At 35.8% G+C, this 14268-nt stretch overlaps 1 protein-coding gene across 5 annotated transcripts in view; it reads right to left on the reverse strand.

Moving 5' to 3' along the window:
• st3gal4 (ST3 beta-galactoside alpha-2,3-sialyltransferase 4) overlaps window positions 1-11392 on the reverse strand; it is a 54313-nt gene extending 42921 nt beyond the window's left edge. For 4 of the 5 annotated variants that reach the window (XR_015514284.1, XM_087291961.1, XM_087291964.1 and 1 more), the window contains exon 1: window positions 11041-11392. The gene's annotated coding sequence lies outside the window, so the exon portion shown is untranslated. 5 annotated transcript variants of the gene reach the window in all.
• Between the last annotated feature and the right edge of the window lie 2876 nt (window positions 11393-14268).

The raw sequence follows: 14268 nt of genomic DNA on the forward strand, positions 1-14268 counted from the left end.
TCACTATTTACTAACGCTTGTGTGGATTTTAAACCTTCATGAGTTTCGTTATTCTGTTGAACACAAAAGAAGATATTTTGAAGAATGCTGAAAACTGGTAACCATTGACTTCCGTAGGAGAAACAAATTGAAGTCAATTCAGGTTTTCAACTTCCTTCAAAATAGCTTTTTGTTCGGTACGGTTCAGTTCAGTACGCTTTTATGGCCGTTCCCACTGTTATAAGGTACTAAAAAGCTAACTGTACCATACCACTTATTTAGTACCCTTTTGAAAGGGTACCTAGCATGACAAAAGGGTATCAAAAGGCAGAGTAAGACATGCAGCTGAACGCTATTGGTTTACAAAGAAATGTCACTAGCACGTGCACAAGCTAGGAGAATGAAAACAAAGGAAGCGCCGTTTTAAATACACAGCCAAGACATTACACCGTAATAATATATACATATAATAATAATGAGCCATGGTTGACCTGAGCTCAACCATTAGACCTTGTCAACATTAGGCATGGGCTGGTATAAGATTAGGATGGTATGATAATCTTGGATAAAAATATCATGTTTTACGGTAATACTGTACTGTGATTACTGCTCTAAAATATATATATTTTAAAATGTTTTAATAAAAACAAAAACTTGTTTCTCCTTTGAGCACAATATATTTTATTTTGAGAAATATTTCAGATATTTTGGAGCCGTAAACACGTCAGGCTAAATATTTAAAATCATTCATTGACTTCTGCTGTCTTCATTAATTTAAAAAACACAGATTTCTTTACAATGTCAAGCGGCATCTTTGGATATTTTTTTTTGCTGGAGATACTGTTGTCCTAAAAAACAAATAAAAAATCTTTCACATACTTTGGGAACGGTATAGCAGAAAATTCTGACGGTTTTAAAACTTTGACTTTTCCAAACAGCGGTATACCTTGAAAACAGTCCCATACCTAGTCAACATCTTGACGAACAGCCACAAAGCCAAGAAGAACAATATCTGCCGTGTCTTGTTTTTGTTTTACGACGTCGTCCAAAAGCATGAGTGGTTTCGCTTTCTCCAAAGAGCTCGCGTTCGCTTGCGAGCGTGTTTATATTTGAAATGATGAACTTCTTGAGCTGATGATAAAAACATGTGCGTGATTATTGAAGTGCTTCTGACATCTGATCCTTTCAGAAACGGACAAACGCGAGAGTGACGTGCAAAAACAAGCAAAGGAGAAGCCGGAAAAACAAAAGAGAAAATGATTCCTTCAGCAGCTCAAAACATGAACAAACTGCCATGATTAATTATTATCATCACCTTTTGGACTATTATTACCTCTGAATGACGGAATTACTTTCTAACAGAGGTTGCATGTGCTGGTGAAGATCTAAGACACAGATGGAAATGGGTCTTATAAACAGACCATGACTCTATGCATACTGCCAAATTAGTTCAAATGTGCTTTAAGGACAACAGAGGGAATGTTTTGGAGTGGCCATCACAAAGCCCTGATCTCAATCCTATAGAAAATTTGTAGGCAGAGTTGAAAAAGCTTGTGCGAGCAAGACAGCCAACAAATCTGACTCAGTTACAGCAAATCTGTCAGGAGGAATGGGCCAAAACTCCTGCAAACTATTGTGAGAAGCTTGTGAAAGGATACCCAAAACATTTGACCAAAGTTATACAGCTTTAAACAACCCAAGCTCATTCTGGAAACGTAGCCCCGCAGACGTTTCTGGAGACCGCGATTTACATGGCCGGAGGTACGTAAAGGCCGCGTTTGTTTTTTTTCGAGCGAACGCTGCGTGGTGGTGTGGCGCCGCTCCGCCCCTCCTCTTTGTGCTCGCCGGCCGACGGCTCGCCTCCGAGTGGAGGGTTTTCCCGATGCAACCAGTTTGTCCGCTTAGCTCACAGCGTTGCGTCGGCGGAGCGGAGGCCCCAGAGGAGGAGCCGGAGCCGGCCGCGGTGGACGACAACCGGGATCAAGTCCGGGGAACAGCAGGATCCGAAAATCAGGTAAGACGAAGAACGGAATCCGAAAAATAAGGGCGAGAACGCGGCGGGATCCGAAAATGCGGTCGAAATCGAAGACGAGGGCTTTTGCTTTTTTTTTTTCCGATCTGGTGGCTTTTCGCGCGAGAACGGCGCGGGCGCGAACGGCGCGGGCGCGAACGCCGCGCGCTCCCGAGAGGTGCCCGAGACGCGAAAAAGCGCACACAGCGGCCTCTCGCGGATCCGCGAAAACAAAAAACGCTCGAATACGTACCTCCCGGGACGTAAATCGCGGTCCGCAGAAACGTCCACGGGGCTACGTTTCCACAATGAGCCTGGGTTGGCTTTACAGCAAAGCTAAAAAAAAAATACCAAGGAAATGTGTGTAAACTTTTGACTGTCTAGAAATTAATAAACAATTCTCTAAAACAAAAGTATCTCATTATTCTGCCATTCAGCAAATGTAAGTCATTTAGGTGATCCTACCAAACCTAAAATAGTAAACATTTAGTATGATTTACCATCAGACATTGTTTTAAAAATGGTCATGTACATAAGGAAGTGTATTTATAAATGTTCAGAACGTAAACATATGACACTGCAAGTGATAAATCCTCAGCAATTTGAGTCATTTAGAAGCACGTTTACAGTACATCTCTTAAAGGGATAGTTCACTAAATACCCTTCAAGTGACCCTAAACCTTTATAAGCGTGTTTTTTCTATCAACACAAAAGACGATTTTGGAAATGAGTGGCCATTGAAATCAACAGTAAGAAAAAACACATAAAGGTCAACGTCTGTTCCTTTCATTCTTCAAAATACCTCACTCTTGAGAAGAAACACAAATAAGACAAATAAGTTAAGGGTGTGAGGACATTTCTTTGCACTTCCATTTTAAAACATGCACTGTCTGGGTGTGTAAAGCTGACTAAAAGTTCCTTGGAAACAAAAAAGGGAAGTTCACGCAATCAGCTTTAACCAGTGGCCTGAAAAGAATATCGAACCTCCAAACTTCTATCTAAGAAACACATGCAGAGCTTGGCCTTTATCAGCAGGACCACATGTAAATGTTGCAATGATCTGCTGTCTTAGGAAAAGGCCTCGACTTTTGACATCTGAGGAACTCGTGATGCTTCCAGCTTAACAAACCAATGTCTGAATGCCTCTGTTCATCACTGTAAACAGACCATTGAATGTTTTTTGGCTTTTACAATGAATATGTCAGCCTTAAAGTAAAGAAAATTCAGAGAAAAGCACATTATAAAAGCTGGAAATACTTTAATTCCTGCCTGAAACACTTTACAAAGACTATGGATATGGTGTACTTTTTTAAAAAATATGCAAATTTTACAAGTCATTAAGAGTTAAATGTTACCATTTTTTAATTCATTCAGTCAATCTCTTGGTTTGACGAGAGCACTTTTAGCTTAGCTTAGCATAGATCATTGATTCGGATTAGACCATTAGCATTTTACACACACACAAAAAAAGAGTTTTGATAATTAATCTGGCGTCATGGTGGCGAAGTGGGAAGCACGATCACCTCACAGCAAGAAGGTCGCTGGTTCGAGCTTTGGCTATGTCGGTTGGCATTTCTGTGTGGAGTTTGCATGTTCTCCCCGTGTTGATGTGGGTTTCCTCCAGGTGCTCTGGTTTTCCCCACAAGTCCAAAGACATGCGCTATAGGGGAATTGGGTAAGCTAAACTGTCTGTAGTGTATGAGTGTGAATGAGTGTACGGATGTTTCCCAGTGGGTTGCAGCTGGAAGGGCATACTCTGCATAAAACATATATTGGATAAGTTAACGGTTCATTCCGCAGTGGCGACCCCAAATTAACAATAAAGAGACTAAGCTGTACTTTTGTACGCTAGGCACACACACAAATCAGATCACGTCTTCCAGTTAATCAATTAAACAGAATAAATAAATCAATCAATCTATCAATAAATACAATGATTAGAATATAATCGGAACTGAAGTCAATATGCAATAACAGTGCAGAACACAGAGCTAAATGTGTGATAACGTAAATGTAAAGAAGAGACCACATGAGCACAATCTCATTTGAATTTAAAGTGACAGTCACCTAGGGTTGTAACGGTATGAATTTTTTACGGTATGATAATCGTCTAAAACAATACCACGGTTTGACGGTTTCGCGGTATACGGTATGTTACAAATGTTACAAAATAATAGAACAGTGAAGCAAATTTGACTTTTTCCAAATAATATATTTTCAGTTACTATAAACAACACCACTTACAATGAACAAATAAAAAAATAAGAAAATAATAAATAATGTGTCAAAGTCCAAATAAAGTCCAAATAAACATGGTGCAAATCCTCAGTAAAAAATAGATATAAATATTTACTATACTATAAATAGTTACATAACGAAACTAGATTCAATATGGAACATCCTTAGGTTTTATGTGCCAGCATGGATATGGTTGTCTGTGGATATGGATTTGGATATGGTTGTCTGCAATGCAGACAAACAGCTGCACCTTCATTTGCGTCTTTTGAAAACAGCAAGAGCAGCAGTTCGTCTTTGCTGTGTCACTGTTTTGTCATGTTTCTGTGCTGCTGTGGATGCAAAAGTACTTAGTATGAGGATTATTTCATGCAAAACTTTTTTTTTTTTGCGTTTTATTTAGCCGCGCATAAATGTATGCCTATCTCTCAATCCGTGTTGTTCAAAAAGCTCAGTGTTGGTCCACAAACAAAAGTGAATCCTATGCTTATTGGTTGTGACATAGCGAGTTTGAACCAATCTGGGCATGGAGGAGGGACAATGCATCAATGTATCATGTCTGGTTTGTCCGGAGACACAGTGACGAGCGTTTCTTTGTCAAATCAGCGTTGTCAAATTTTGATGACGTAACCGCACTGATTCCGGAGCCTCTGAAAGTCAGCGAATGTTATGTGATACAGCACTGGAAAGCTGAGATTCTCTTCTTTATGCCATTTAACATTTAAGAGCAATACTTATTTTTAGCCGCGGGAGGCTGTCTCGGTCTTTAAGGGTTAAAACCGTTGATATGCAATTGTTCATGGTATGATAATCGTGCACGTTCAAATCGTGGTAGACCGTCATACCGGTATATTGTTACAACCCTACAGTCACCTAAATATATGCACATGTTCTTACATATTTTACCTCTTGTAAAAAGGGGCATCCTTTAAAGGATCTTCAGTTGACATTTAAATGATAATTTAATCATTTTAGCCTAGTAAGTGTAAATGTACAATCACAATGCTTACTGACCCTAGATCAGAAGAGTGCATCTGAGCTTGCCTTCTTGTTACTGTTTTCAACTACATGAAACACTGCAATTCAACTCTCAATTGCAAGATCTACACATTCCAATGGTTGACGGAAAGAGACATCATCTGAGCATTTAAAGAAGTTTAAAAGCTTTCACCTCGAGCATCCGGTCTCATATCCTCACCACAAAATGCATTACAGTATTGGGCTTTCAATACATGGAGAAAGTAAATCAGATAATGTGATGAGTAATGCCCTTAAGATCTTGAGTGTATTGCTAATCATTACTTAACTTCTACATGCTCTGTAAATCTTAGCCAGTTGCTCTCAGACTTATGCAATAATATGAGCCCTGCGCAATCCTGACTGAAACTTCTCGCACCAATAAAATAACATATATTTATTTAAGCAAATGTATGTGGGTCAAAGATGAGCCTTCCTATTGTGGAATCAGCATCATATAACATTTATAAAATTTATTTTATTTGCATAGGATGTGTCCACGTTAATCAGTCAAATATCTTTCGGCAAAAAATATATCACAATAAGCGTGAAATACCCATTGATTTTCATACTCAACTAATCACTTATTCTAATCTGTGCTTAATAAAATATATAAAAGAATAAGTGGTCATACTAAATTTAATTATATATAATTTTATAATAATAAAAATGTCCTAATGATAAATGGCTGTTTATCTGAAGGATAAAAACATTAAAATCAATGAGTATTGTAAGGCCAAACTCCAACTGTATAGTATAATAATAAACTGTAATATAAAATATGAACTGTAGAGTATAATAATACGTCATCTCATATGATTGTAAATATGCTTCAAAAGATTTTTCGACATACACTATTGTTACACAGACTGACGTTTTAGCGAATGTCTTCTTTTAATCATGGTTTTAAAAAAAAGTATGATATAATTAATAAAAGTATGAGGAAATTTAATTAATATCTCAAAATTTAAAGCTGTAACTTGTGTTTTTATTCTTAAAACCACTTATTTTGTTTAAAAAAAAACACAAAAATGTAATTTGACTGCTAAAAAAACTGCGTAATACAGTTAAACAGCTCAATATTATTATTATTATTATTAATAACAATCATAATAATAAAAATAATGATAATAAACAGGCTATTTTTAGGGTTAAATGAGTTACAATTTTAAAACAAAGCTTAAGACATTTGAATTAAGCAACAAGCCAGTTTGCAGATCACATCCTTTATCTTAAGCTTGTGAAACATCATGAATTAATGTTGATGCCAGGTTAAAACCCAACTTTTTAGCACTACATTAACATCAGTGAGCCAACGCAAAGATGATCTTTTGGATGAAGAGTTGACATGCTGCCAAAAACAAGGTTAAAACTAATTCTTGTTTTATCATTGTAGTCTCTAATAATTGTTGAAGATGTGCTGGTATAGGCAAAAGTCCAATATTCAAGTCTTGGTTTTAAAATGCCAGCTGAAAACCACTCTGACCAGCTTGGGAAACCAATAAAAACTGTTTAAATCTGCTTAAATCTGTGCATGATGGGATTATTAGGAATAACAGACAGAACTGAAAATTGGACATAATGGATTATTGCATCAACAACTGGCAAATAAGTCTAAAACTGTCACTATAGACACATGTGCAAACTATTTTGCGCCAAAATAAAAAGGTTTGTTCTAATCTCAATAAGTTTAGTTAATAACATGTTTGACTTGTTATTTTTCACCTCGAGACCACAAATGTAGAAGGTTTCAAAACTTTGGGAGCTGATAAAAACAGACAGCATGTAGTCTAAAGCATTTGGTTTTATACTTTCAGACTTTCTCCCTAAAAGTATATTTTCAGAAAGGTATTGTTTGCGAATTCTAAACAGAGAAATCATATTAACAGTACAACATTTGTTCATAGTCATTTAACAAGTGTTAATGTTGTTTCAAAGTCATACGATTTTAGACTGAGAAGCATGGTAAACCATAACAAATAATTGTCAGAGTTGAAAATGAGCAAATGTGGGAATATAAATTAGCAACAAACACAACTGAAAACTATAGATGTAATTGATTATTGCATCAACAACTGGCAACAAGCACGTTTAAAGTCTAAACAAACATCACTCTAGACACATGTCTATCTATCTATCACATGTCACATGTCTATTTGAAGTCTAAATATAAGGTTTGTTTACATTATCGATAAGTTTACGACTTTTAAAACTTACTTATGTTATTGTTATTTTATCAACAAGCATGTTTACAGTCTTAAAATGTCATTCTAGACACGTCAAAACTACTTTACACCTAAATAAAAGGTTTGTTCACATTTTCGATAAGTTTACAATCTCTACAATCTGCTTATGAATTGCAAGACTTTTTTTTTCAGTTTCACCTCGAGACCACAAATGTGGAACTTAAGATAAAGTTGGTTTTATATTTGCACATTTGGACTTTCTCCTTAATGAAATCAATTTCAGAAAAGTATTCTTTCCAAAGTCTAAGTACGGAAATCATAATAGCAGCCAATGACTATCAAAGTAGCTACACTATTATTAACAGTTAATTAAATAGTGTTAATGTTATTTTGAAGTCATTCTTACATGCAATTCAGACCTAATATTCAAAGTAGCATGGTACACAATATTGTCACTATTGTACACTATCCAGTTGTCACTATTCAGAAATGAGCGAATGTAGGAATATAAAACTAATTTTAATCAATTAACACATGAGACAAATGAAAACGAGACTTTATGGATTAATTCATCAACAATTGGCAACAAGTACGTTTAAAGTCTAAACAAATGTCACTCTAGACACATGTATAAACTATTTTAAGTCTAAATAAAAGGTTTATTTGCATTATCAATAAGTTTACAACTTCAAAAACTTATTTAAGAACTGCTCGACTAGTTATGTTTGTCAGTTTTCTACACTGAGATAGGCTATTATATTCGCAGATTCGGACTTTCTTCTTAATAATATGATTACAGAAAAGTATTCATTGCCAATTCTGAATAGGGAAATCATATTAGCAGCCAATGACTATCAAAGTAGCTACAACATCATTGTTAACAGTCAATTAAATTGTAATAATGTTGCTTTGATCTGAATCTTACATGCGATTTTACACCCAATATTCAAAGTAGCATGGTAAACAATCAATACAGTTGTCACTGTTTAGAAATGAGCGAATGTAGGAATATAAAACCAACTTCACCTCAATTAACAACAGAGACACATGAAAACTACAGACCTTTTAGATTACTGCATCAACAACTGGAAACAAGCATGTTTAAAGTCTAAACAAATGTCACTCTAAACACATTTAAACACAATTTTACCCCAAAATAAAAGGTATGTTTACGTCATTGATAAGTTTACGATTTGCTCGACTTGTTGTATTTTGTATTTTGTTAATGCTGTTTTGAAGTCAATCTTACATGCAATTTCAGACCTAACACTCAAAGTAGTGTGGTAACCAAAATATACAAATGCCACTGTTCAAACAGACGAATGAAAACTATAAACTTAACGGATTGTTACATCAACAACTGGCAACAAGCACATTTAAAGTCTAAAAAAAATTCACTCTGGACATGTCTAAACTACTTTAAGTCAAAACAAAAGGTTTGTTTACATTATCGATAAGTTTACAATTTGCTCGACTTGTTATTTTTTCAGTTTCACCTCAAGACCACAAATTAGAAAGCAGCTACCACATTGTTAACAGTCAATTAAATAGTGTTAATGCTGTTTTGAAGATAATCTTAACAAGCAATTTTAGACACAATACTCAAAGTAATGTGGTAAACAAAATATACAGTTGCCACTGTTCAAAAATGAGCAAATGAATGAATATGAAACCAATTTTACCTCAATAAATAAGAAAAATTTGGTTTTATATTCACAGATTGGGACTTTCTCCCTGATAATATCTTTTCTGAAAAGTATTCTTTGCAAATTCTGAAAAGGGAAATCTTATTAGCAGCCAATGACTATCAAAGCAGCTACACCATTGTTAACAGTCAATTAAATTGTGTTCATGTTGTTTTGAACTGAATCTTACATGTGATTTTAGACCCAATATCCAAAGTAGCATGGTAAAGAATATACATTTATAGTTGTCACTATTCAGAAATGAGCGAATGTAGGAATATGACACAAACTTTACCTCAATTAACAACAGACAAATGAAAACTATAAATATAACGGATTATTAAATCAACAACTGGCAACAAGCACATTTAAAGTCACTCTAAACACGTCTAAACTACTTTAAGTCAAAACAAAAGGTTTGTTTACATTATCGATAAGTTTACAATTTGCTCGACTTGTTATTTTTTCAGTTTCACCTCAAGACCACAAATTAGAAAGCAGCTACCACATAAAAGTCAATTAAATAGTGTTAATGCTGTTTTGAAGTTAATCTTACATGCAATTTCAGACCCAATACTCAAAGTAATGTGGTAAACAAAATATACAGTTGCCACTGTTCAAAAATGAGCAAATGTAGGAATATGAAACCAATTTTACCTCAATAATTAAGAAAAATTTGGTTTTATATTCACAGATTGGGACTTTCTCCATGATAATATCTTTTCAGAAAATTATTCTTTGCAAATTCTGAATAAGTAAATCATATTAGCAGCCACTGACTAAAGCAGCTACATCATTGTTAACAGTCAATTAAATTGTGTTCATGTTGTTTTGAACTGAATCAAACATACGATTTTAGACCCAATATCCAAAGTAGCGTGGTAAACAATATACATTTATAGTTGTCACTATTCAGAAATGAGCGAATGTAGGAATATGACACAAACTTTACCTCAATTAACAACAGACAAATGAAAACTATAAATATAACGGATTATTAAATCAACAACTGGCAACAAGCACATTTAAAGTCACTCTAAACATGTCTAAACTATTTTAACTCAAAATAAAAGGTTTGTTTACATTATCGATAAGTTTACAATTTGCTCGACTTGTTATTTTTTAAGTTTCACCTTAAGACCACAAATTAGAAAGCAGCTACCACATTGTTAACAGTTAATCAAATAGTGTTAATGCTGTTTTGAAGTTAATCTTAACAAGCAATTTTAGACCCAATACTCAATGTAATGTGGTAAACAAAATATACAGTTGCCACTGTTCAAAAATGAGCAAATGTAGGAATATGAAACCAATTTTACCTCAATAATTAAGAAAAGTTGGTTTTATATTCACAGATTGGGACTTTCTCCATGATAATATCTTTTCAGAAAATTATTCTTTGCAAATTCTGAATAAGTAAATCATATTAGCAGACACTGACTAAAGCAGCTACATCATTGTTAACAGTCAATTAAATTGTGTTCATGTTGTTTTGAACTGAATCAAACATGTAATTTTAGACCCAGTATTCAAAGTAGCGTGGTAAACAATATACATTTATAGTTGTCACTATTGAGAAATGAGCGAATGTAGGAATATGACACAAACTTTACCTCAATTAACAACAGACACAACTGAAAACTATAGACGTAACGGATTGTTAGTTACATCAACAACTGGTAACAAGCGCGTGTAAGTTACAGTCTTACAGATGCCACTCTAGACACATGTATATACTATTTTACCCCTGAATAAAATATTTGTTCTAAAATCGATCACTTTACTAATTTAAAAAGCTTACTTATGAACTGCCCGACTTGTTATTAGGTCAGTTTCACTTCCAGACCAGCTCAAATGTGGGTCTCTCAAAACTTTGCGAGGTGACTAACACTACACAGACAGCATTTTGGGTCATAAATCAACTTACCATTATGCTCTTTTGTAGGTCTGCAGTTAAAACACACACACTGATAGTCCGTGAAGTGGTAGGCTAGTTCGTGGTCGGTAATCCCCCCCAGTCCCCCAGATCGAGCACTGCGCGGTTCAGTCACATCCTAGAAGCAGAGCCGCGTTATGAAGAGTTATGACGTTACGAGTGCTCCTCAAAAGGGAGGCGCCGTTGTGACTTTACGGTTCTCGAGACTCCTTGTTGAAGAGCCAATATAAAAGACAGACACTATTTCTGCCTCCTAATTAAATGAGTGTGCTGCGGTCGCTTTTTTCGGGAGACTCTGGGCATGGAGCACATCATACTGCACAGAGTGTACCCTCGGGTTAGTAAAGAAGACTGACTGCGCATGCGCATTTGGGTGGATGGTCGCGAAGGAAAGTTCAGTTTATTTGAGATTACAAATGTTATGATTTTTTTGTGCTGGTTGTAACGTTACAACCATGGGATAGATTGTGGCACTACTCTCTATTGTGTTCTTCCTAATGTATTCAATGAATTGTGACTTTCAGATAGGATAAATTCAGGTAAATTAAGACACGTTTTGCCATTGAGATCACTAAATGTGTCCCGAATGACCTGAATTTACCATATATAGAAGAAAAGAGGGATGGACAGACGGACGGACAGAGAGAGAGATAGATAGATAGATAGATAGATAGATAGATAGATAGATAGATAGATAGATAGATAGATAGATAGATAGATAGATAGATAGATAGATAGATAGATAGATAGATAGATAGATAGATAGAATGACAAACATGGATGGAGGGATGGATGGATGGATGGATGGATGGATGGATGGATGGACGGACGGATAGAAAGATAGATGATAGATAAATAGATGGATGGATGGACACAAGGATAGATGTATGGATGGATCGATCGATGGACGGAAGGATCGATGGATGGATGGATGGATGGATGGATGGAAGGATAGATGGATGGACGGAAAGATAGATGGATGGATGGATGGATGGATGGATGGATGGATGGATGGATGGATGGATGGATGGATGGATGGATGGACGGACGGAAGGATGGATGGATGGATGGCTCGATGGACGGAAGGATGGATGGATGGATGGATGGATGGACGGAAGGATGGATGGATGGATGGACGGAAGGATGGATGGATGGATGGATGGACGGAAGGATGGATAGATGGATGAAAGGATGGATGGACGGAAGGATAGATAGATAGATAGATAGATAGATAGATAGATAGATAGATAGATAGATAGATAGATTGATTGATTGATTGATTGACTGATTGATTGATTGATTGATTGATTGATTGACTGATTGATTGATTGATTGATTAGAAATCTATCTAACAAATAGACTAAAATGTAAACTGTAACTACAGCGACAGCCACAGCCCGGTGAAAGAAAACACATACAAAAATCTGCAAAGTGTCACCCAGAAAAGGGAAATTTTTTCTCAGAATACTGTCAGTCAAATTTGAATTTGTCTTCCCCCAGTGCAAACTCCACAAAAGTCAAACAGGTTCACTCTTCAATACTGAAATTAAGTAGTTTTGTGTCAGTATTAATTTATGTTTTAAATATCATCAGCAAAGATGAGAGAGAAATTATATTGTTCATTCACAAAAGGTTATATATGCATGTTTTCACAGTTATAAACACCTCATGTCTCCCTCTGCTGTTGTGAAAGTAGTGTGATATTGCTATTTTATTGAATAATTTATTAGATAATAGTTAGAAAATAAAATTAATAATCAGTTTTTATCAGGTAATTAATATGATCAACATTTTTTTATTTAACATGCATTTTAATTAATAAATTGGGTAAATAAATGAAGTATTAATATTAATATAATGTTTCATTTATATATTTTATGAAAATGGTAAAGTGAAAGAGTTTTGAACACTGAGTTTTTGCACTATATCAATCATGAACAGTAGATATATCAGCAAAACAAGTAATCTAAGCACAAAAGGGATTCAGTTATACATGCTTTAAATGACAAGAGGAGATTTATCGAGTTGATGTATGAGACTAGCTCTGTAAACCTTCAGTTGTGGATTGAATGATATTGATTTCTTGAGTTAATCAGTGTACTGATATGATATGATATGATATGATATGATATGATATGATATGATATGATATGATATGATATACTGGTATATTCGTTCTGGCTATTTTCCGGAAAGAGAAGTAATTTGCCTGAATGCTGTGCTGTGTGAACGCAGAAGGAAGATTGTGCGTGCACGTCTAGAACATGCTGACGTGAGACGTCTGCTTTAGCCAATCAAAACAGTCAGACGCACTCACATCCGCACGGTTTATGAAAATAAACGCCTTTGAATATTTTTCCAGACACATTTAGCTCCTAGATGTTAGTCAGATCACGTTTATATGTTCATCTTAATGCCAACTGTGTAATTATCGATAAGATGCTTATGATAAGCTTTTGTTTGTTTACCTTGAAGCAGCCCGTGAGCGCCAGCACACACACACATATCCTGTACATCTCAACATGCGAAAGTGTTTCTCCATATGTTTTCATCAAAGATGTTCACAATACAGATCCATCCACTGAGTTTGTGATGTAGTCAAATGTTTAGAGCTCATTTCTTATTAATGATGTCAGAATTTACGAGAGGGGTCTGGCTGCAGACCTGGTGCAGTGCAATCTGGGCTGCATCCAATGCTTTTTAATGGGCTCACCTAACCCCACCCATCACAGTGATGTCACTAGCTCCATTTGAGTGCATTGTGTCTGACATTGCATCGCTGCGTGATGCAGTCTCAGCTTGCATCATAAAGGCTGCATCCAGATACTATTGGGATTTACCGGTATTTTGGAATGGATGTGTGAATGCTCTTTCCGGAAACATTCCGTAACGTCCTCGTCTGTGTGAACAGCGCTTTTTTAAATATATATTTAACGGTATCACTGTGTGAAAGGGGCTAATGTTAGCAGCTGTCAGCTTTAATTGAGGGGAAAACTGGATAATTTTGAGCTTATGTCAGCTAATTTCAGCTTCCGGGTTTAAAAGGATTTTTGGGGCGGGATCAAAATCAGCGACGTATAGCGCAAAACTGCAAAGATGATGCGTCGGTTTCTCATTATTATTCATAGCGGAGTTTTCTTATCCTATGGGAAGAGCCGGCTTCTTAATTATTCATGAGTGCATGTGCTTTCCGAAGGCATGGCAGACCTGCCAGTGCCA

Source organism: Danio rerio, chromosome 18 (assembly GCF_052040795.2).
Source record: "Danio rerio strain M-AB ecotype USA chromosome 18, GRCz13ab, whole genome shotgun sequence".
Classification (NCBI taxonomy): domain Eukaryota; kingdom Metazoa; phylum Chordata; class Actinopteri; order Cypriniformes; family Danionidae; genus Danio; species Danio rerio.